This window comes from Phyllobates terribilis, unplaced genomic scaffold (assembly GCF_046119375.1).
Source record: "Phyllobates terribilis strain yellow unplaced genomic scaffold, ASM4611937v1 Scaffold_12__6_contigs__length_324123572, whole genome shotgun sequence".
In the NCBI taxonomy this organism is placed as follows: Eukaryota; Metazoa; Chordata; class Amphibia; order Anura; family Dendrobatidae; genus Phyllobates; species Phyllobates terribilis.
Window position 1 is genome coordinate 243,772,993 of NW_027362772.1, and position 24,605 is coordinate 243,797,597.

At 45.6% G+C, this 24,605-nt stretch overlaps 1 protein-coding gene across 2 annotated transcripts in view; it reads right to left on the reverse strand.

Annotated features, from left to right (window-relative positions):
• LOC141172497 (membrane-spanning 4-domains subfamily A member 4A-like) overlaps nt 1-23,407 on the reverse strand; it is a 58,300-nt gene extending 34,893 nt beyond the window's left edge. Inside the window, exon 1 of one of the 2 annotated variants that reach the window (XM_073656762.1) lies at nt 23,350-23,407. The gene's annotated coding sequence lies outside the window, so the exon portion shown is untranslated. The remainder of the gene's footprint in view (nt 1-23,349) is intronic. The other variant, XM_073656763.1, reaches the window with a different exon arrangement.
• Between the last annotated feature and the right edge of the window lie 1,198 nt (nt 23,408-24,605).

Here is a 24,605-nt window from a genome sequence, read left to right on the forward strand (position 1 = left end):
GCTTTCATTTTAGCAGAGATTTTGAAAATTTAAAGGTTCACATACTTTCGCCACTTGCAGAAATGTGATATTGGATCATTTTCGTTATTTAATAAACAACAAAATATAACAAAGGCTATGTGCCCAAGATGCCGAAATGTTCTGGATTTTTCCTGAGCGTTTCTGCATCTCCCTGGCAGAAAAAACGCATGTGGATTGTACATGCGTTTTTCCTGCCAGGGACAAGCGGATGTGAAGCGTTCTTCACTTGCATTTCCGTATGCGGGTTGACAAGCGCTTTCCAAGCGATTTTAGCACCACTTGGAAAGTGCTTGTCAACGTGGTCACACTATATAAATCCATGCAAACGGCATGGATTTATATAGTGTGACCGAAAGAATGTCAAAAAATAAATCTATACTTCCCTTCCGATGGCCCCCGGAGTCTTTATTCGATGCGTCCTGGCTGCCGGCAGCTCGCGGTACACTAAAGGACCTGCCGTCACATGACTAAATAACGTCAGCGCAGGTCCTTCAGTCCACCGTGAGCTGCCGGCAAGCCAAGACCAGCGCACCGGGGGCCATCAGAAGGTAAATATAATATTTATTTTTTATTTTATTCTTTTTTTTTTACAGGTACTATGGTACCCGGGTCCGGAGGAGAGTCTCCTGTCCTCCACACCCGGGTACCATCCGCACATTGGAACGCATGGAATGCGCATCTACATATAAAGTGATGTGGAATCCATGCGTTCCAATGCAAGTCAATGGCGGCAAAAACGCAGCCCTTCCGCAAAATAATTGGTAGTGCTGCAGATTTTTCCGCAATGATAATCCGCAGTGGAAATTTCCGCAGCATGTGCACAGCACATGCGGATTATCATTGGGGAACGTGGCAGGCCTTCTATCAAGCGTTTTTTAAGCATTTCCGCAGCGGAATTGCCGCTGCAAAAATGCTTAAAAAATGCACAGCCTAAGTCTAATATTTTGGACTCATTTGTTCGATTTGCTTCTCTTTATCTACTTGTAGGACTTCGGCGAAAATCTGATGTAGTTTTATGTCAAATATATGCAGACACATGGAAAATTCTGAAGGGGTCACAAACTTTCAAGTAACACTTTAGATCCATATCTGATGACATGATGCACAAATAACTTTTTAGTAGAGCTGAGCAAACCCGAACTTAAAAGTTCGAAATTGGTACCGGACGGTAAGTGTCCGGTGCAAAACACCGAACATGGACGTCTCCCGGTAGTCCATTGCAATGTTTGGAGTTCTGGGGGAAGTAAATTTTCCAGCTCAAAAATACGGGTCACCATTGTTTTCAATAGGGTTCAGGATGTGGTTCAAGTTCGGGTACAGTTCTTGTACCAGAATCAAACTTTGGAATAAGGTTCAGATAGGGTACCAGAACCTGAACTTCCACAGGTCCGCTCATCCCTACTTGTTAGCCCTTATTAAATATGTCCTATGGGTGCAATGATAACAACAAAGATAATAATGTAATGACTATTATTCCCCAAAATGTAAGTTATTACTGATCCAATTGAAAGGGTTAACTTCTCAATCGCTGGGGGTCTGACCACTAGGACCCCCAGTGATAGCCAGAGCATGTCTGTGGATGCTGGGAACCAGGCACTGCAGATCCCCATTTTCAGTAGAACAGAGGTGCACATGCTTCATCTCTGCTCAGTTTATTGACTATGGGATTACTGGAAATATTCACATTGAATGGAGCACATCAGTTCCATTCAACATGGGACTTTGCTGAGCCTGGAATCCAGTGCCTCGTTCTAAGGCTAACTTACAATTTTAGTAATAACCCTTTAAGTTAGACACTGTTAGAAATTATAAGTTTCTATTCTTCTTACAGAGGCTAAAATAGTGTCTTTTTGGCTTCCATTTTTCTAAATTCATTTTTGAAATGCATGATGCCTACAGTGAAGCATGGTGGTAGCAGTGTCCTGATGTGGTGTTGCTGGTGTCGGTGAGATACATTTCATTGATCGTGTCTTGAATTCACAGAAGTTATTCTCTATATTGAAAGATAAGATGCCTCCATCACTCCGTGCTCTTGGTAGACATGCACTTTTCCAACATGACAAGGATCTAAAACACAAGATCTGCTGCATTTCTGAAGAGGAACAGGGTGAAAATTATTCAGTGACCAATTGTCTGAGCTCAGCTAAACACCTATTCTGAAGAGACAATCTGAACTTCCCCCTCCATCCAGCATCCAGGCTCTAAAAGAGGTTGTTCTTGAAGAATGGGAAAAGATAAACAATGCAATATGTCGCCAACTTGTTCATTCCAAGTCTAAAAGACTTGATACTGTCCTTATAAATCATGGAGGTCATAAAAAATACTAGATGTGGGGTGTACTCATTTTTGCATCAAATAATTTTTTGCAAAACAAGATTTTGTAATGAAATTTATATAATTCATAGTACTTTCATGTTATGGGCTAAAAAATGTTCTATGAAACTTGGTCTTGGCAAAATTTTGGAACAATACAATATGCAAATTGCCTCTTCAGAGAAAAAGAGGACTTGTACTCTATAGCGCCACCTATTGGAAGTAGCAATCCTACAAGTCACAATCAACCCTTTAACGAGTCGTGCATGACTTAGGATAAAAGCCAAATCAGAATCTCAATTTGCAGACACGGTGTTTCGGGCTGTTGGCCCTCATCAGTGCAAAGTATGAGAACTGATTTGACTAGGTGAGAGGCTCTGGACTGAGGTCTAAGGGGCAACGTTTCTCCTTATGGAGAGTGACACATCGGCTCTGGCATGCCAAGGTAAGGAGGCTTATTCGCCAATGCAATGCTCCTCTGGGAAATGTAATATGCAAATTGTCTCTTCAGAGGAAAAGAGGACTTGTACTCTATAGCGCCACCTATTGGAAGTAGCAATCCTACAAGTCACAATCAACCCTTTAACGAGTCGTGCAATATGACTTAGGATAAAAGCCAAACCAGAATCTCAATTTGCAGACACAGTGTTTCGGGCTGTTGGCCCTCATCAGTGCAAAGTATGAAAACTGATTTGGCTAGGTGAGAGGCTCTGGACTGAGGTCTAAGGGGTAGCGTTATATTGTGCATCCAAATAAGAGAAGGACTGGAGAGACACAAAGCGCAAAGTTGTTCTGAAGAAGAAGTTTGTAAACTTCGAAAAGCGTTGCCTACATAAACCACTTCTACTTGGATTGGTATTCTTCATCCTTCTTCAGAATTAACTCATTTGTTTCTCCCTTATCTGCATTATTTTGTGCATATCACTATATCATTATATAAATGCAGATATATAAGATCCATTTTTGGGAAATCTGGTGTCCAATATTAGAATCTAAAAATCTTCACGCTTTAAAAGGAGTTTGGCCAAATGTATGTCTAGAGATGTATAGAGTCAATCATACCAAAAAAGGAATTTTTTTTTTCATATATTTGCATAGGTTACATCTGGGTAGAACACATCAATAATTGCCTTTCAAGGATAATCGTGTATTATGAGATTCACCATCGTCACTTTGAAAAAGGCTGGGTGAGAGGATGTTGGAAGGTATGGCAAAATCCAAAACACATCAATAATAGTGTTGAGCGAGCATGCTCGACACTGCTCGGTACATGCCCGAGCATCTCACTACTTGGGATGTTCGGTGAGCACTGAGCATTTCCGGGTTACTCGGGCGGGAGCTCGGGTCTCCGCCCTGCATGTTTGGCGCTCTTTACAGAGCCAATGAACATGCAGGGATTGCCAGCCAGTCACTGTAATGCCGCAGCCATGTTGGTTGTGGGCATTACAGTGATTGGCTGGCTGCACAGCGTCACCTCTAGTATTTAAAACCGGGCGCCGCCATCTTGGACACAGTCGCTCCGGATCAGACGGTGTAGGGAGAGTGCTGCTGAGCTAGGGAGAGATTTATACTGCGAAATAGGTAGTGTAGGGTCTCTAAAGCCTGCAAAATCAAGCAAACAGTCTTTCTCAGGACTAATATCCATCCCAGATATCAGGCAGGCAGGCAGGCTGTATAGGAGACGCAGTGGTTATACCAACAAACACTGGATTACAGTCCTGTGTGCTGCTTTTCAAATTGCTAGACTTAGCCCTAGGTCTCAGGGGCCAGGAAAAATCCTTTTTTTTTGTCATCTAAATCCTCTTTTTTTTCCTCAGTCAGACTGTACAAATACCCGTCTTATTAACCTTTTGGTATTTTTTCAACCCCCCCCAAAAAAATTGAGTGTGTCTGTGAGTGTTCAGACACAAATATATCTGTTTAAACGAGTCTGGTGTAGGCCAGATAACTAGAACTGTCGTTTTGCAGTTACATGGTTCAAATCTCTGTATTATCCACTTTTTTGCCTTTTTTCCATAAAAAAAAACAGTTTCAGTGTCTCGCTGACTGTTCAGACACAAATATATCTTTTTAAAAGAGTCTGGTGTAGGCCAGATAACTAGAACTGTGGTTTTGCAGTTCCACGGTTCAAATCTCTGTATTATCCACTTTTTTGCCTTTTTTCCATAAAAAAAAAACTGTTTCAGTGTCTCGCTGACTGTTCAGACACAAATGTATCTGTTTAAAAGAGTCTGGTGTAGGCCAGAGAAATAGAACTGTGGTTTTCCTCTTCCATGGTTCAAATCTGGGTGTAATTCACCTTTTTGCATAAAAAAAAAACAGTTTCAGTGTCTCGCTGACTGTTCAGACACAAATATATCTTTTTAAAAGAGTCTGGTGTAGGCCAGATAACTAGAACTGTGGTTTTGCAGTTCCACGGTTCAAATCTCTGTATTATCCATTTTTTTTGCCTTTTTTCCATAAAAACAACAGTTTCAGTGTCTCGCTGACTGCTCAGACACAAATATATCTGTTTAAAAGAGTCTGGTGTAGGCCAGATAACTAGAACTGTGGTTTTCCTCTTCCACGGTTCAAATCTCCTTTTTATTACCCTTTTGCATTGATAGTGCGAGTGTAAGCTATTTTACTTCATTTACAATGGGCAAGGCGCATGGTAAGGGACATGGAACTGGACGTTCTGGTGATGGTGCGTGCAGAGGACGGGGCTGTGGCCAAGTTGAAAATGTGCCACAACCAACAGCCACATCTTCTTGCTCCCAGTTCTTGACCGAATTACTAGGGAAGCACACAACAGCACCACTATTGCGAACTGATCAGTGTGAACAGGTTATTAATTGGATACCAGATGATACTTCCAGTCGTCTGGGCACCACCACCTCCGGTCTGTCTTCCATACGGTCAAGTGTTAGTAGCCGTGAGTCTCGACTGCATACTCCTCCTCACGTGGAATGCTCCTTCCTCCCACCATGCCGAGTGTCGTCAGACAGCAACTGATCCCACAGTTGGACACTCTGAAGAGCTGTTCACTGGTCCATTTCCATATTTGTGCCTCTTGCCTGCTCCGCTTGAAGTGGTGGAAGAGGAGATCCCATGTAGCGATGGCCAAATATTTGAACAGCCACGGCCACAGGAAGGTGACGCTGGCAATTTGTCACAAGAGGCAGATGATGACGAGACACAATTGCCACGAAGTGAGGAGGAGGACCGTGGTGCGGAAGTGGAAGAGGAGGAGGTGGTGGATGATCTAGTAACTGAAACAATGTGGCAGGAGGACACGCAGAGCGAGGCAAGCAGCACACAGGGGGAGGGAGGCAGAGTACCCCAACAGGCAGGAAGAATCAATGTGGTGGCCGCAGACAGAAGGCGGGCAACCGTTCCCCTTAACACCAACACGAGGGACGTTGCCAGTACAACCAGTAGGTCTTCCAGAGTCTGGAATTTTTTTGAAGACTCTGCTGATAACCCCAAAAAGGCCATTTGTACCACCTGCCAGGCCAGCATCAGCAGGGGTGACAAAACTACCAGACTGACCACCACCAGCATGATAAGGCACATGTCAGCAAAGCACCCGACTTTGTGGGGCGAACCCAAGGGTCCACGACCAGTGTCAGCGGGTGTCACCACTGCTTCTTCCACTGTTGTGCGTGTAAGAGAACCCCCTGTTGTGCGTGCAAGACAATCCCCTGTACATACTGCATGCAAAGATGCCCCCTCCTCTCAGTCTTCACTTGTTATGGCAGTTTCTCAAGAAACAGCATTAACGTCCACGTCCCTCCGCAGCGTTCAATTGTCCATATCCCAGACCTTTGAATGAAAGCGCAAATTCGCAGCCAAAGCCCCACAGGCCACAGTCCTAAATACGCACATTTCACGACTGCTTGCGTTGGAAATGCTGCCTTTTAGGCTGATGGAGATGAAATCCTTCCGCAACCTTATGGCGGTGGCCACCCCTCGGTACTCGGTCCCAGCCCACACTATTTTGCCCGGTGTGCCATCCCCCCACTACACAAGCACATATCCCAAAACATCGGCCGTGCCCTCAACAACGCAGTTACTGGGAGAGTCCACCTGACAACGGACACGTGGACAAGTGCTTGTGGCCAGGGACGTTACAGCTCCCTGACGGCACACTGGGTAAACATAGTGGAAGTCGAGACCCAGTCGGACCTTGGGACGGAACACATCCTCCCCACACCGAGGATTGCGGGCCCTTTGTCAGTCAGAGTTGCCCCCACAGTGTACAGCTCCTGCGCATCATCCTTCTCCTCCTCCTCATGTTTAGCCTCCATCTCAGGTACCACCACATCAGTTACAAGCTGGAAGCACTGCAGTACTGCCTCAGCCAAGCGGCACCAGGCTGTGCTGAAACTCATAAGCTTAGGTGATAAACTTCACACTGCTTGTGAGTTGTGGACAGCTGTGAAAGAGCAGGCAGATCTGTGGCTGAGACCGCTGAACCTACATCCAGGCATGATCATGTGTGACAATGGCCGTAACCTGGTGGCGGCTCTGAGGCGAGGCGAGATCACACACGAACCATGCCTGGCTCATGTGCTTAACCCCGTGGTTCAGTGGTTTCTTAAATTGTACCCCGAGTTGCCAGATATGCTCGTCAAAGTACGTCGCCTGTCAGCTCATTTTCGGAAGTCGGCCACAGCTTCCGCCGCTCTTGCTGTGTTGCAGCAGCATTTGCAGCTTCCGGCACACCGACTGGTGTGTGATGTCCCTACACGTTGGAACTCTACCCTCCACATGTTGCAAAGAATTTGTGAGCAGAAGAGAGCAGTTGTGGAGTACCAGCTGCAACAAGGCCGTCGATATTCAGGTCAGACTCCACACATAAGACCTCAGGAGTGGACCTGGATGTCTGACATATGTACCATCCTGACAAACTTTGAGGAGTCCACCAAGATGGTGAGTGGCGATGACGCCATCATTAGCGTCAGCATCCCACTTGTCTGTCTTTTGCAACGCTCTCTGCAGAGAATTAAAAAGGAGGCATTGCAGCCAGAGTATGATGAGATGGTTTAAGAAGCCATAGCGGGCGATTACACAAAGCCCAGCCTCATCTCATCCCAACGTGCATTGGGGGACAATGAGGGAGAGGAGGAGGAGGAGGAAGAACAGGAGCTGGTATCATGCGCTGTAGACGGTAGTACCTGTACAACTGTCATACCGTCGGTTCAGCGTGGGTGACCTGAGGACAGAGGGGAGGAGGAGGAGAGAATGGTCAGTCGTCACCTTGGTGAGGACACAGAAGGTGTGAGCAGAAGAGGGCAGTTGTTGAGTACCAGCATCAACAAGGTCGTCGGTATTCAGTTCAGACTCCACACATAAGACCTCAGGAGTGGACATGGATGTCAGACATATGTATCATCCTACAAAACTTCGAGGACTCGACCAAGATGGTGAGTGGCGTTGACGCCATAATTAGCGTCACCATCCCGCATACAGGATGATTACACAAAGCCAAGCCTCATCTCATCCCAACATGGATTGGGTGACAATGAGGAACAGGAGGAGGAGGAGGAGGAAGGACAGGAGCTAGTTTCATGCACTATAGACGGTACTAACTGCACAGCTGTCATACCGTCTGTTCAGCGTGGATGGCCAGAGGACAGAGAGGAGGAGGAGGAGGAGAGCATGGTCAGTCATCCTCTTGGTGAGGACACGGAAGTCTTGCCCGTTACCAGTCTGGCACGCATGGCTGACTTTATGTTACGCTGCCTTAACCGTGACCCTCGCGTTGTGAAAATGTTGGGTGACAGTCATTACTGGTTGGTGACACTTTTAGACCTCCGCTACAAGGAGAACTTTCACTCTCTTATTCCTGAAGTGGAGAGGTCTACAAAAATGGGTCAGTACCAGAAGGCCCTTGCTGCAGAGCTGTTAAAAAAATTCCCATCTGAACACGCTAGCGGCAGAGGCCACAGTTCGTTGCCCAACCAAGGCGTACAGGCAAGAGAGACGCAACTCCAATCCAGCAGAGGCAGGGGAACACAGTCAACGTTCTGTGACAGTTTTCTGAGACCCGCCCAGCTTACAGGCCCTGAGGCGTGGGGTACTCTCACAAGGAGTGGAAAGTTTCAAAAGATGGTGAGGGAGTACCTTGCCGACCGTACCAGCGTCCTCCGTGATTCCTCTGTGTCTTTTAATTATTGGGTATCCAAGCTGGACACTTGGAATGAACTCGCTCTGTACGCCTTGGAGGTCCTGGCCTGCCCTGCCGCTAGCGTGTTATCAGAGCATGTTTTTAGTGGGCGCTGGGGGAATTATAACTGATAAGCGCACTTGTCTGTCAACTGACAATGCTGACAAGCTGACCCTTATCAAAATGAACAAGGGCTGGATTGGGCCAGACTTGTCATCACCACCAAATGACAGCAGAGTAACTTAAAGTCTAATCCACTGTGTTATTTCGGGAGGTGTATTCCCATGCACCGCTTCACACCCACACATGGGTATAAGCTTCCTCATTTCGACTGTTTTTTGCTCTTCTCCTTATCTTCAGCCTCAACCACCACTATACTGTAGCACCCGAGGGCTCGGCTGCTACAGGGGTATTGCACCTCAAACCAGAGGTGTGATATTCCACTCCCGGGTTAAGATGGAGTGTGGACCAGGACTCGGTAGGCTGCATGCACCACATACACCCCATTTCCGAGGGACAGCTCAACGGTGCTCCCACGAGACAGAAGTGCAGGCATGACAGCATCTGTCCCTGGCTGGAGTGGGGAGGGGGAGGAAAACACAGTGGTGTAGGAGCAGATAGGGGTGGGTCTCTGGGCATAGCTAGGAGCCCATTGGTTGCTAGTCACCTGGGCTCACACATAGAGGGAGGTATATAAGGTGGGCACCATCTTAGATCTGAGTCAGTTTGTTCAGAGAGGAGTTCAGCCAGAGAGGGCTGACAGGGAGCCGTGGCTCAGTCTGGGCCCGGCTCCATGAGGCAGGCCTGGAGTGGAGGCCAGAAACAGCAGAGAGAACAGGAACAGAAGAGAAAGGAAACAAGAAACAGAACATTAAGAGAGGCCCAGAGACACGAGAGAAGAAGGAACCCCATAGGCCCAGGAGATTGCGGGTGACGGGTTGGCAGAACAGGGTACCGGATCCCAAATTGGTGGAGGCGACTAATCCTCAGCCAAAGACCGGTGGTCGTGACTATATCTCGGTGCAACCCTTCACTACACCTACCAGGAAGGCACACCACATAGGGTCGGGGACGCAGAAATCAGCGTACCAAGAGAAGGCCCGAGGCAGCCGGACAAACGTAGAGTTACTGGTGGGGCACGGCCAGAGAAGGGAAGAGAAGGGAGCCCTGTGCCACGCTCTGGAATTGCCTGGGAGTTGGTCGAGCCCCTTGCCTGGTGGACGCAGCACGGCTTGGGCAGTCACCGGTGGTACCGAGGTGACTAGGATCACTAAAGAACTGTGAGTAAAGCATTGGAAACTGCAACCACACGTCTCTGTGCTTCTTCGCCGCACCAGCACTACCAGTGCTGGGACGCCCGTGCACCATCACTCCCATCATCCACACTAACTGCCCTGAGGCTATACTTCTCCCATGGGGAGTCATCCCATTCTTAGCTGCACACATAACACCGGCCTCAGCGGTCTGCCTTGCAGCGGCGGTCCCCACTGACCGTAATCGACGGGTGGCGTAGTCGGACTATTATCTCACTAATAAGACTGCCAATGATTTGACCTCCCTGGGCACGGACCGGGTCATCGCCACGGAGACTACAACCCCCAGCGATCCGGCTCCGAGTATTCCCCGCACACACGTGCACGCACGACACAGGCCCAGGGGGCGCGTCAACTTCACTAGGGTGACCGTGGTCTGTGATGCCAGCATTGCAAGTTCCATCCTCCAAATTAAGGCAGCTTTTGCTTGGAAGGCATAGGCAAAGACTATGGGAGACCCACTCCCCAATAATGGGAATAATATTTTTAATATGCTGTACTGCATGGCTCTTGTAAGGGGCATTGCAAGTTCCTCCGTCCTAATTTTTGGCAGCTTCTGCTTGGAAGGCATGGGCAAAGACTATGGGAGACCCACTCCCCAATAATGGCAATAATGTTTTTAATATGCTGCACTGCATGGTTCTTTTAAGGGGCATTAAAATCGTCTTGTTAAGCTACTGTGAAATCGAGGTCTCTTCCAAGGGTCATTGATATTGTCTTTTTAATCCACTGTGACCTCCACCACTCTTTCAAGGGTCATTGATATTTTCTTTTTATTCCACTGAAACCTCCACCACTCTTCCAAGGGGCATTGATATTGTCTTTTTATTCCACTGGGACCTCCACATCTCTTCCAAGGGGCATTAAAACCGTCTTGTTAAACCACTCTGAACTCCACGTCTATTCCAAGGGGCATTAAAACCGTCTTGTTAAATCACTCTGAACTCCACGTCTCTTCCAAGGGGCATTAAAATCGTCTTGTTAAACCACTCTGAACTCCATGTCTCTTCCAAGGGGCATTAAAATTGTCTTGTTAAGCTACTGTGACCTCCACGTCTCTTCCAAGGGGCATGGATATTGTCTTTTTATTCCACTGCGACCTCCACCACTCTTCCAAGGGGCATTGATATTGTCTTTTTATTCCACTGGGACCTCCACGTCTCTTCCAAGGGGCATTAAAACCATCTAGATAAACCACTCTGAACTGCACGTCTCTTTCAAGGGGCATTAAAATCGTCTTGTTAAGCTACTGTGACCTCCACATCTCTTCCAAGGGGCATGGATATTGTCTTTTTTTTCCACTGCGAACTCCACCACTCTTCCAAGGGGCGTTGATATTGTCTTTTTATTCCACTGGGACCTCCACGTCTCTTCCAAGGGGCATTAAAATCGTCTTGTTAAACCACTCTGAACTCCACATCTCTTCCAAGAGGCATTAAAATCGTCTTGCTAAGCTACTGTGACCTCCACGTCTCTTCCAAGAGGCATTAAACCATCTTGTTAAACCACGCTGGACTCCACGTCTCTTCCAAGGGGCATTAAAACCATCTTGTTAAGCTACTGTTACCTCCACGTATCTTCCAAGGGGCATTAAAACTGTTTTGTTAAACCACTCTGAACTCCACATCTCTTCCAAGGGGCATTAAAATCGTCTTGTTAAACTACTCTGAACTCCACGTCTCTACCAAGGGGCATTGATATTGTCTTTTTATTCCGCTGGGATCTCCATGTGTCTTCCAAGGGGAATTAAAACTGTCTTGTTAAACAACTCTGAACTCCATGTCTCTTCCAAGGATCATTAAAAATTGTCTAGTTAAGCTACTGTGACCTCCACGTCTCTTCCAAGGGGCATTAAAACCGTCTTTTTCAACCACTCTGAATTCCACGTCTCTTCCAAGAGGCATTCAAACCAACTTGTCAACCTTTCTTTTTATTTCACTGCCACCTCCACCTCTCTTCCAAGGGGCATTGATCTTGTCTTTTTATTCCACTGTGACCTCCACCACTCTTCAAGGGGCATTGATATTGTCTTTTTATTCCACTGGGACCTCCACGTCTCTTCCAAGGGGCATTAAAACCGTCTTGTTAAACCACTCTGAACTCCACGTCTCTACCAAGGGGCATTGATATTGTCTTTTTATTCCACTGGGATCTCCATGTGTCTTCCAAGGGGAATTAAAACTGTCTTGTTAAACCACTCTGAACTCCATGTCTCTTCCAAGGGGCATTAAAATTGTCTTTTTAAGCTACTGTGACCTCCACGTCTCTTCCAAGGGGCATTAAAACCACCTTTTTCAACCACTCTGAATTCCACGTCTCTTCCAAGGGGCATTAAAACCAACTTGTTAACCTTACTTTTTATTCCACTGCGACCTCCACCTCTCTTCCAAGGGTCATTGATATTGTCTTTTTATTCCACTGCGACGTCCACCACTCTTCCAAGGGGCATTGATATTGTCTTTTTATTCCACTGGGACCTCCACGTCTCTTCCAAGGGGCATTAAAACCATCTAGATAAACCACTCTGAACTGCACGTCTCTTTCAAGGAGCATTAAAATCGTCTTGTTAAGCTACTGTGACCTCCACATCTCTTCCAAGGGGCATGGATATTGTCTTTTTTTTCCACTGCGACCTCCACCACTCTTCCAAGGGGCGTTGATATTGTCTTTTTATTCCACTGGGACCTCCACGTCTCTTCCAAGGAGCATTAAAATCGTCTTGTTAAACCACTCTGAACTCCACGTCTCTTCCAAGGGGCATTAAAATTGTCTTGTTAAGCTACTGTGACCTCCACGTCTCTTCCAAGGGGCATTAAAACCATCTTGTTAAGCTACTGTTACCTCCACGTATCTTCCAAGGGGCATTAAAACTGTTTTGTTAAACCACTCTGAACTCCACATCTCTTCCAAGGGGCATTAAAATCGTCTTGTTAAACTACTCTGAACTCCACGTCTCTACCAAGGGGCATTGATATTGTCTTTTTATTCCACTGGGATCTCCATGTGTCTTCCAAGGGGAATTAAAACTGTCTTGTTAAACCACTCTGAACTCCATGTCTCTTCCAAGGAGCATTAAAAATTGTCTTGTTAAGCTACTGTGACCTCCACGTCTCTTCCAAGGGGCATTAAAACCGTCTTTTTCAACCACTCTGAATTCCACGTCTCTTCCAAGAGGCATTAAAACCAACTTGTCAACCTTTCTTTTTATTCCACTGCGACCTCCACCTCTCTTCCAAGGGTCATTGATATTGTCTTTTTATTCCACTGCGACCTCCACCACTCTTCCAAGGGGCATTGATACTGTCATTTTATTCCACTGGGACCTCCACGTCTCTTCCAAGGGGCGCTAAAACCATCTTGATAAACCACTCTGAACTCCACGTCTCTTTCAAGGGGCATTAAAATCGTCTTGTTAAGCTACTGTGACCTCCTCATCTCTTCCAAGGGGCATTGAAATTGTCTTTTTATTCCTCTGCGACCTCCACCACTCTTCCAAGGGGCGTTGATATTGTATTTTTATTCCACTGGGACCTCCACGTCTCTTCCAAGGGGCATTAAAACCGTCTTGTTAAACCACTCTGAACTCCACGTCTCTTCAAAGGGACTTTAAAATTGTCTTGTTAAGCTAATGTGACCTCCACGTCTCTTCCAAGGGGCATTAAAACCATCTTGTTAAGCTACTGTTACCTCCATGTATCTTCCAAGGGGCATTAAAACTGTTTTGTTAAACCACTCTGAACTCCACGTCTCTTCCAAGGGGCATTAAAACCGTCTTGTTAAACCACTCTGAACTCAACGTCTCTTCCAAGTGGAATTAAAATCGTCTTGATAAGCTACTGTGACCTTCACATCTCTTCCAAGGGGCATTGATATTGTCTTTTTATTCCACTGCGACCTCCACCACTCCTCCAAGGGGCATTGATATTGTCTTTTTATTCCACTGCGACCTCCACCACTCTTCTAAGGGTCATTGATAATGTCTTTTTATTCCACTGCGACCTCCACCACTCTTCTAAGGGTCATTGATAATGTCTTTTTATTCCACTGCGACCTCCAAAACTCTTCCAACTGGCATTGATATTGTCTTTTTATTCCACTGGGACCTCCACGTCTCTTCCAAGGGGCATTAAAATCATCTTGTTAAACCACTCTGAACTCCACGTCTCTTCCAAGGGGCATTAAAACCGTCTTGTTAAACCACTCTGAACTCCACGTCTCTTCCAATGGGCATTAAAACCATCTTGTTAAACCACTCTGAACTCCACATCTCTTCCAAGGGGCGTTAAAATTGTCTTGTTAAGCTACTGTGACCTCCACGTCTCTTCCAAGGGGCATTAAAACTGTCTTGTTAAACCAATCTGAACTCCACGTCTCTTCCAAGTGGCATTAAAACCGTCTTGTTAAACCACTCTGAACTCCAAGTCTCTTCCAAGGGGCATTAAAATCATCTTGTTAAGCTACTGTGACCTCCACAACACTTCCAAGGGGCATTGATATTGTCTTTTTATTCCACTGGGACCTCAACGTCTCTTCCAAGGGGCATTAAAACCGTCTTGTTAAACCACTCTGAACTCCATGTCTCTTCCAAGGGGCATTAAAACCGTCTTGTTAAACCGCTCTGAACTCCACGTCTATTCCAACAGGCATTAAGACCATCTTGTTGAACCACTCTGAACTCCACGTCTCATTCAAGGGGCTTTAAATCCATCTTGTTAAACCACTCTGAACTCCACGTCTCTTCCAAGGGGCATTAAACCCGTCTTGTCAAACTACTGTAACCTCCATGTCTCTTCCAAGGGGCATAAAAACCGTCTTGTTAAACAACTCTGAACTCCACGTCTCTTCCAAGGGGCATTAAAACGCCTTGTTAAGCTACCGTAACCTCCACATCTCTTCGAAGGGGCATTAAAACCGTCGTCTTGTTAAAACACTCTGAATTCCACGTCTTTTCCAAGGGGCATTAAAACCGTCTTGTTAAACCACTCTGAACTCCAAGTCTCTTCCAAGGGGCATTAAAATCGTCTTGTTAAGCTACTGTGACCTCCACATCTCTTCCAAGGGGCATTGATATTGTCTTTTTATTCCACTGCTACCTCCACCAATTTTCCAAGTGTCATTGATATTGTCTTTTTATTCCACTGCGACCTCCACCACTCTTCCAAGGGGCATTGGTATTGTCTTTTTATTCCACTGGGACCTCCACGTCTCTTCCAATGGGCATTAAAACCGTTATGTTAAACCTCTCTGAGCTCCACGTCTCTTCCAAGGGGCATTAAACCCGTCTTGCTAAACTAATGTAACCTCCATGTCTCTTCCAAGGGGCATAAAAACCGTCTTGTTAAACCACTCTGAACTCCACGTCTCTTCCAAGGGGCATTAAAACGCCTTGTTAAGCTACCGTAACCTCCACATCTCTTCGAAGGGGCATTAAAACCGTCTTGTTAAAACACTCTGAATTCCACGTCTTTTCCAAGGGGCATTAAAACCGTCTTGTTAAACCACTCTGAACTCCAAGTCTCTTCCAAGGGGCATTAAAATCGTCTTGTTAAGCTACTGTGACCTCCACATCTCTTCCAAGGGGCATTGATATTGTCTTTTTATTCCACTGCTACCTCCACCAATTTTCCAAGTGTCATTGATATTGTCTTTTTATTCCACTGCGACCTCCACCACTCTTCCAAGGGGCATTGGTATTGTCTTTTTATTCCACTGGGACCTCCACGTCTCTTCCAATGGGCATTAAAACCGTTATGTTAAACCTCTCTGAGCTCCACGTCTCTTCCAAGGGGCATTAAACCCGTCTTGCTAAACCAATGTAACCTCCATGTCTCTTCCAAGGGGCATAAAAACCGTCTTGTTAAACCACTCTGAACTCCACGTCTCTTCCAAGGGGCATTAAAACCGTCTTGTTAAGCTACTGTGACCTCCACGTCTCTTCCAAGGAGCATTAAAATCGTCTTGTTAAACCACTCTGAACTCCATATCTTTTCCAAGGGGCATTAAAACCGTCTTGTTAAACCGCTCTGAACTGCACGTCTCTTCCAAGGGACATTAAAATTGTCTTTGTAAGCTATTGTGACCTCCACATCGCTCCCAAGGGGCATTGATATTGTCTTTTTATTCCACTGGGACCTCAGCGTCTCTTCCAAGGGGCATCAAAACCGTCTTGTTAAACCACTCTGAACTCCACGTCTCTTCCAAGGGGCATTAAAACCGTCTTGTTAAACCACTCTGAACTCCACGTCTATTCCAATGGGCATTAAAACCGTCTTGTTAAACCACTCTGAACTCCACGTCTCTTCCAAGGGGCATTAAAATTGTCTTGTTCAGCTACTGAGACCTCCACTTCTCTTCCAAGGGGCATTAAATCCGTCTTCTTAAATCACTCTGAACTCCACGTCTTTTCCAAGGGGCATTAAAACCATCTTGTTAAGCTACTGTTCCCTCCACGTCTCTTCCAAGGGGCATTAAAACCGTCTTGTTAAACCACTCTGAACTCAACGTCTCTTCCAAGGGGCATTAAAATCGTCTTGTTAAGCTACTGTGACCTTCACATCTCTTCCAAGGGTTATTGATATTGTCTTTTTATTCCACTGCGACCTCCACCACTCTTCCAAGGGTAAATGATATTGTCTTTTTTTTCAACTGCGAACTCCAAAACTCTTCCAACTGCCATTGATATTGTTTTTTTATTCCACTGTGATGTCCACATCTCTTCCAAGGGGCATTGATATGGTTTTTTTATTCCACTGCGACTGACACCACTCTTCCAAGGGACATTGATATTGTCTTTTTATTCCACTGCGACCTCCACCACTCTTCCAAGGGTCATTGATATTGTCTTTTTATTACACTGCGAACTCCACCACTCTTCCAAGGGGCATTGATATTGTCTTTTTATTCCACTGGGACCTCCACGTCTCTTCCAAGGGGCATTAAAACCATCTTGCAGTACCACTCTGAACTCCACGTCTCTTCCAAGGGGCATTAAAATCGTCATGTTAAGCTTCTGTGACCTCCACGTCTCTTCCAAGGGGCATTAAAACCGTCTTGTTAAACCACTCTGAAATCCACGTCTCTTCCAAGGGGCATTAAAACCGTCTTGTTAAACCACTCTGAACTCGACGCGTTTTTCAAGTGACATTAAAACCGTCTTGATAAACCACTCTGAACTCCACGTCTCTTCCAAGGGGCATTTGAATCGTCTTGTTAAGCTACTGTGACCTCCAAACCTCTTGCAAGGGGCATTGATATTGTCTTTTTATTCCACTGCGACCTCCACCACTTTTCCAAGGGTCATTGATATTGTCTTTTTATTCCACTGCGACCTCCCCCACTTTTCCAAGGGTCATTGATATTGTCTTTTTATTCCACTGCGACTTCCACCACTCTCCCAAGGGGCATTGGTATTGTCTTTTTATTCCACTGGGACCTCCACGTCTCTTCCAAGGGGCATTAAACCCGTCTTGTTAAACCACTCTGAAATCCATGTCTCCTCCAAGGGGCATTAAAACCACCTTATTAAGCTACTTTGACCTCCAGGTCTCTTCCAAGGGGCATTAAAACCGTCTTGTTAAACAACTCTGAACTCCACATCTCTTCCAAGGGGCATTAAAACCGTCTTGTTAAACCACTCTGAACTCCACGATTCTTCCAAAGGGCATTAAAGTCGTCTTGGTAAGCTACTGTGACTTCCACATCGCTTCCAAGGGGCATTGATATTGTCTTTTTATTCCACTGGGATCTCCACGTCTCTTCCAAGCGGCATTAAAACCATCTAGTTAAACCACTCTGAACTCCATGTCTCTTCCAAGGGGCATTAAAACCGTTTTGTTAAACCACTCTGAACTCCACGTCTATTCCAACGGGCATTAAAACCGTCTTGTTAAACCACTCTGAACTCCACATCTCATTCAAGGGGCATTAAATCCGTCTTGTTAAACCACTCTGAACTCCACGTCTCTTCCAAGGGGCATTGATATTGTCTTTTTATTCCACTGGGACCTCCACGTCTCTTCCAAGGGGCATTAAAACCGTCTTGTTAAACCACTCTGAACTCCATGTCTCTTCCAAGGGGCGTTAAAACCATCTTGTTAAGCTACTGTGACCTCCACGTCTCTTCCAAAGGGCATTAAAACCATCTTGTTAAGCTACTGTGACCTCCACGTCTCTTCCAAAGGGCATTAAAACCGTCTTGTTAAGCTACAGTGACCTCCACATCTCTTCCAAGGGGCATTGATATTGTCTTTTTATTCCACTGCGACCTCCACCACTCTTCCAAGGGTCATTGATATTGTCTTTTTATTCCAATGCGACCTCCACCACTCTTCCAAGGGTCATTGATATTGTCTTTTTATTCCACTGCGACCTCCAAAACTCTTCCAACAGGCATTGATATTGTGTTTTAATTCCACTGGGACCTCCACGTCTCTTCCGAGGGGCATTAAAATTGTCTTGTTAAACCACTTTGAACTCCACATCTCTTCCAAGGAGCTTTAAAATTGTCTTGCTAAGCTACTATGACCCCCACGTCTCTTCCAAGGGGCATTAAAACCGTCTTGTTAAGCTACTGTGACATCAACATCTCTTCCAAGGGGCATTGATATTGTTTTTTTATTCCACTGCGACCTCCACCACTTTTCCAAGGGTCATTGATATTGTCTTTTTATTCCACTGGGACGTCCACGTCTCTTCCAAGGGGCATTAAAATCGACTTGTTAAGCTACTGTGACCTCCACGTCTTTTCCAAGGGGCATTAAAACCGTCTTGCTAAACCACTGTTAACTCCACATCTCTTCCAAGGGGCATTAAAACCGTCTTGTTTAGTTACTGTGACCTCCACGTCTCTTCTAAGGGGCATTAAAACCGTCTTGTTAATCCACTCTGAACTCCACGCCTCTACCAAGGGGCATTAAATCCATCTTGTTAAACCACTCTGAACTCCAAGTTTCTTCCAATGGGCAAAAAAATCGTCTTGTAAAGCTACTGTGACCTCCACATCTCTTCCAAGGGGCTCTGATATTGTCTTTTTATTTCACTGTGACCTCCACCACTCTTTCAAGGGGCATTGATATTGTCTTTTTATTCCACTGCGACCTCCACTACTCTTCCAAGGGGCATTGATATTGTCTTTTTATTCCAATGGGACCACCACGTCTCTTCCAAGGGGCATTAAAACCATCTTGTTAAACAACTCTGTACTCCACGTCTCTTCCAAGGGGCATTAAAACCGTCTTGTTAAACTACTGTGACCTCCACGTCTCTTCCCAGGGGACATTAAAACCGTCTTGTTAAACCACTCTGAACTCCACGTCTCTTCCAAGGGGCATTAAAATTGTCTTTTAAGCTACTGTGAGCTCCATATCTTTTCCAAGGGGCATTAAAACCGTCTTCTTAAACCACTCTGAACTCCACTTCTCTTCCAAGGGGCATTAAAATCGTCTTGCTAAGCTACTGTGACCTCCACGTCTCTTCCATGGGGCACTAAAACCGTCTTGTTAAACCACTCTGAACTCCACGTCTCTTCCAAGGGGCATTAAAATCGTCTTGTTAAGCTACTTTGACCTCCACATCTCTTCCAAGGGGCATTAAAACCATCTTGTTAAACCACTCTGAACTCCACGTCTCTTCCAAGGGGCATTAAAACCGTCTCGTTAAACCACTCTGAACTCCACAGCTATTCCAAGGGGCATTTAAACGTTGTTTTTAATTACCTCTAACCTCCACGACTCTTCCAACGGGCATTGCATTTCCTCCTAATTTTAGTCAGCTTTTGCTTTTCAATGCATAGGCGAACACTAAGGGAGACCCACTCCCCAATAATGGGTACTACGTTTTTAGTACGCTGTAATCCACGTCTGCTTCCATTCACTGCTTAGGCCAACAGTGTACAGGAGACCCAGTTGCTATAAATGGAAAAAACGGTTTAGTTAAGGCCCTCTGACCTCCATGTCACTTCCAAGGGGCATTGGAGTGCCTCCACCTCATCCATCATTCTTCACCTGAAGCTTTGTTTTAACGGGAGTCATAGAACTGGGATAGTAGCAGGGAAACATCCAGCGCTCCTCGGAGGAGGTAGGATATGCGCCAAAACGCTGACCACCTCAGGCCTATCCGCTACTACATACATGCGCTTGCATTCCAAGGAACAGAAAGCTAAGGAGATGGATGGCCTCATGATCATGAATAATATACTGCTGCTGTCTACCTTCTGAACTTTGTTTTGAAGCCTGATTGACCCAGGACCCGCAATCCTCTATGTCTGGGACGTGTTGCATCCCAGTGTCCAACTGTGTCCCGGCTTCCACAATATTAACCCAGTGTGAAGGCGTCAGTGAGATGGACCATCCCTGGCCACATTCACTTGTCCACGTGTTTGTAGTTAAGCTGTCCTTCCCACTAAATGCACTGGGGAGGCCACAGGTAATGTTTTGGTATGCGCATTTGTGTATAAGGCGCACTGGGACAAATAGGGGCGGCTGGGGACCGTTTATGGACACCCAGCTACCCCCAGGTGGCTGGGAACCGTGTTTGGGTACCCGGCCGTCGGGCGGCTGGGGACTGAGTATGGATACCAGGCCGCCGACGCAGCCATGACGTGATGGCCAGATTCCGCCTCCACATGCCTAAAAGGGCCAATTTCAAGTGCATGCAAGCAAGCAGTATGGTATTGCAACCTGGGGTGGGTGGGTGGCAGCGTGCATACTTGCGCTTGCATTGCAAGGACTTGAACGGGGATAGTTGCAAGTCTGCATCTTCTGATGCGGCAAGAATCATTTATGGTGGGCACACTTTTAGGCAGTGACCTGGGTGTCAGAGATGCTTCTAGGGGTCTTCCCCATGCTGTTTCCATGTCTTTTCAGCACTGCATGCATGTGTCACACAGCACATGGCCAGATAAGGTGGTAAAATGTTAAAATGACATTTCACGGTGAATGCATTTGTCAGGGTTGAAGCAATACAAAAGTGCAAAAACGCATAAAAAATGCTACTTGTGAACATAGCCCAAGGTGTGGAGGAGTATTTTTGTTTTTGGCTATTTATTTTACCTTATGCACAAGTCTTTACCCTGGAAAGGATGTTCCTTAACATATTTCACAGGAAAACAGTTTCAGTTTCGTTTTTGTATGTTTTATTGTGAGCCCGTAAAAGTGGCTTAATACCTCTGACCACGTTGTTGACAGCAGTGACCTGGGGGTCAGAAATGCTTCCTGGGGCGATCCCCATGCTGCCCCCATGTCATTTGAGCACTGTCACTATCGTTTTTGGCACTTTTTAGGCTTTCTACAGACTGCCGGGGGTGCCGCTGCAAAAATGCTCGGGTCTCCCATAGACTAACATTGGGCTTGTTGCTCGGGTCAAGCACCCGATGAGCTTTGCCTGAGCTTCGAGCACCTGAGCATTTTATTGTTCACTCAACACTAGTCAATAACTATTATTTATTTATTTATTTTACTAGCTTTTATAGCGCCATTAATTCCACAGTGCTTTACAGACCTTATTGGCACTGTCCCTCTCGGGGCTCACAATCTAGATCAGTATGTATTTGGAGTGTGGGAGGAAGCCAGAGAACCCAGAGGAAGCCCACCCAAACACGAGAAGAACATACAAACTCCTTGCAGATGTTGTCCTTGGTGGCATTTGAACCTAGGACCCCAGCGCTGCAAGGCTGCAGTGCTGACTACTGAGCCACCGTGCTGCCCATGCAATAATAATACCATGAGCGAAGTAAAATCGCAAAACTCTAACAAATCACTATTACTACTATGTATGGTACTAATTACAATGCGATTTTAAACATTATTAGCAAAAACTTACCGATACTGTATCAAGATGATATTTTAGCACAGATTTTTGTCTCAGGGTGTTAGATTCTCTTCCTGATAGGCTATCTCGCTGAGCAACATCCTCTCATCCAGCCTTTTTCATAGTGACGATGGTGAATCTAATAATTCATGGTTATACCTCAAAGGCAATTATTCTTGGGAACATTAGTCTCAAATAATGAAAACCTTCTGCTGTGACATAGAGTGGTCTCCTCTATTTCAGGGGTCATTAGATTGCGGCATTTGGCTACATGCGCACCTGCACTGGTGGATCTGCTTTGCTTCCCAGTTAGCTGTGCAGATTTCCCTTGTTCGTTTGTTGCAAGGGTTAAACACTCCTGCTTGTCTCGTAAAGCTCTCTGTCTTGAGTTATCTCAGCTGTTCTGATTTCTCCACTCCCCACTGGTATAAGTACTCACCTCTTAGCTTGGGTAGTTGCCAGTGATAGCTTGCTATACCTTGGAATTAGTTTGGAGCTGCGAGCCATGGAAAGAGAAGTTATTAGGAGTCAATTCTGGAGATTGCTGTTTGGAAGTCTATCTTTTGTCTTCCTATTCCTCATCTCCCTTTTGGTTGGCATCTCCTTTCTTTTCCCTTTATATACCATTCCCATAGTCTGGGTGTGCTTAGAGTGATTTCTGTTTTTTTACGTTTGTCTGTTTCCCTTTTGTGTCTTTATTATAGAGCAGGGCTAGCGTTCCTGCTGCCCCACAAACTAGAAGGACCATGGCAAGACAGGGATAGGAACGTGATTGCCGCACGGGGTGAAAGAACCCATCTAGGGACGTCAGGGATTTCAGGGTTGAGCAGGGCAAGTTTTCAGGGGTTGCCCCTCTAATCTTTCCCTAGTGGCAGTGCTCCCCTTCCTAGTATTTTACATCAGTATTTGTAAGCCAAGACCAGGAGTGGGTGATAAATACAGAAGTGGGGACGTGTTTCTATTATACTTTTCCTCTGATTGTTCCACTCCTGGTTTTGGCTTACCAATACTGATGTAAAATACTGACCAAATATTGAAAGTGTGAATGAGGCTTTATATTTAGCTTTTATATTCTCACTTTTTCCAGGATCCCTGCTTGCTTTCAGGGGATGACAACATTGCTGCTTTCACCCTTAGTGTACAGACCATATACAGCTGAGCGGTGGATACAATGTATCAGTTTACTGATCTGATCACACAAGAAGCATTAACTCTCTGCTGTCCTGTCAGTAACGTATCGTACAATGTATCAGTCTGGAGTTCATGCTCTGTAGATTCTTAGTAACTGAGCTGTGATCTGGAGACTAAGGGCTCGCTCTCACTTGCGATGCAATCAGACGAGTGCATTCCGATATAAAATCGGATTTCACTCGCCCCAATGTTTCCCTATGGGGCAGCGCACATCTGCGATTACTTTCTCATGCCGATTCGGCATGCGAAAACAATAGTAGCATGCTGCGATTGCATCCTTAAATTGGATCACACACACCCATATAAGTCTATGGGGGAGTGTGAAACATCGCACTGCATTGGGATAACACCCAAGTGCAGTGCGATACCCGCCGACGCCAGCAACAGAGGCGATGGAGAAATTGATTTCTCCGTCCCCTCCGCAGCTGTGCTGCGATCCTCTCTGTGTGAGAGATAGCAGCACTGACACTCGGCTACCACTTGCAGTAGAGCAAGAGCCAAATGTCATTAGCATATTGCATCAGATGCCATACGTTAGTGGGACCCCGGCCTTACCCCATGATTTCCTCCCTGTTAGATCGGAGAGTAAGGAGGAGAAATACAGAAATGGCTCAACAATTACGTGACTCCCTACAGCGAGGAATAACTGTTTTTGTGTTTCTTGGATATGTGCCAGTTCAGATCTGCTTTTTTTTCTCTACTGTACATAGAAAACTTGTCTCATTTATTTAGTTGCTTTTTAGTTTTTAGCCAGCAACATTTTGCACTGCTGTCTATGTATATAGATATATATAAAGGGACGGGACCCGGGGAAATGTTCCTGATTTTACATTTAATCTACATTGTATTCATTTGGCAAAACATGACATGTAAAAGAAAAAAAAAAAGGCAGCCGAAAAAAAAGTGCAGTAAAAACATATTAAAAAAACACTCAAAAAGAAAATGGAAAATTGCATATAACCTAATTTAGCTAATTGGTGCAGAAATACTACAGAAAATCAACATCAAAAAGTCACTAAATATTAGGTTAACGTCCGACGAGTTTTTGATGCTGCATATTTTTGCTGTGCATATAGCGCAGCGTCTTACAGTTCCAGGAAAGTAGATGGGATTTAGGCTGTGTGCCCACTATGCGTTATTTAAGCGTTTCCGCAGTGGCAATTCCGCCGCAGTGGATAGGCCGAGTCTAAAAAACGGGGGCCTTGTGTGGTGTATTGTCTATCGCGACCTCTTTCTCGACCCCGGTCTCTGCCTCTATTTTTCCCCCTTCCGGTTTTGTCCTACCCTCTGTATCGGAGAGGTCGGTGTCTGTAGATGATATATCTATCTCGGGTTCTATAGTCAAAGATTTATTATTGAGGAAAAGGTAGGCTTTATTATCTTTGAAATCCTGCAGGACTCGTAAATACTGCTTATGTTTCTGTTCTCTTATGTGATATTGGAAACGTTCAATAGTCCTTTGTAAAGAGTTCCATAAAGAATTACAAATTCTCCTTGAGGATGGTCTAAGATCACAAGTCATTGATAAGAATGAGTATGACTTTATGCTCCCAAAGAACCCTATATTAGCCACTTTCTATAGTCTGCCTAAGGTTCACAAGAGCACAAGCCCGTTAAAAGGCAGACCTATTGTATCAGGAGTGGGGAGCCTATGTCAGAACTTGGGGATCTATATTGATCGGATCCTCAGTCCATTTGTAACATCCCTTCAATCATATACCTGTGATACTGCAGACCTCCTTTTGAAACTGGAAGGTCTGACGATCGGTCCGAATACGATTCTGACCAGTATTGACATTGTGGCTCTTTAT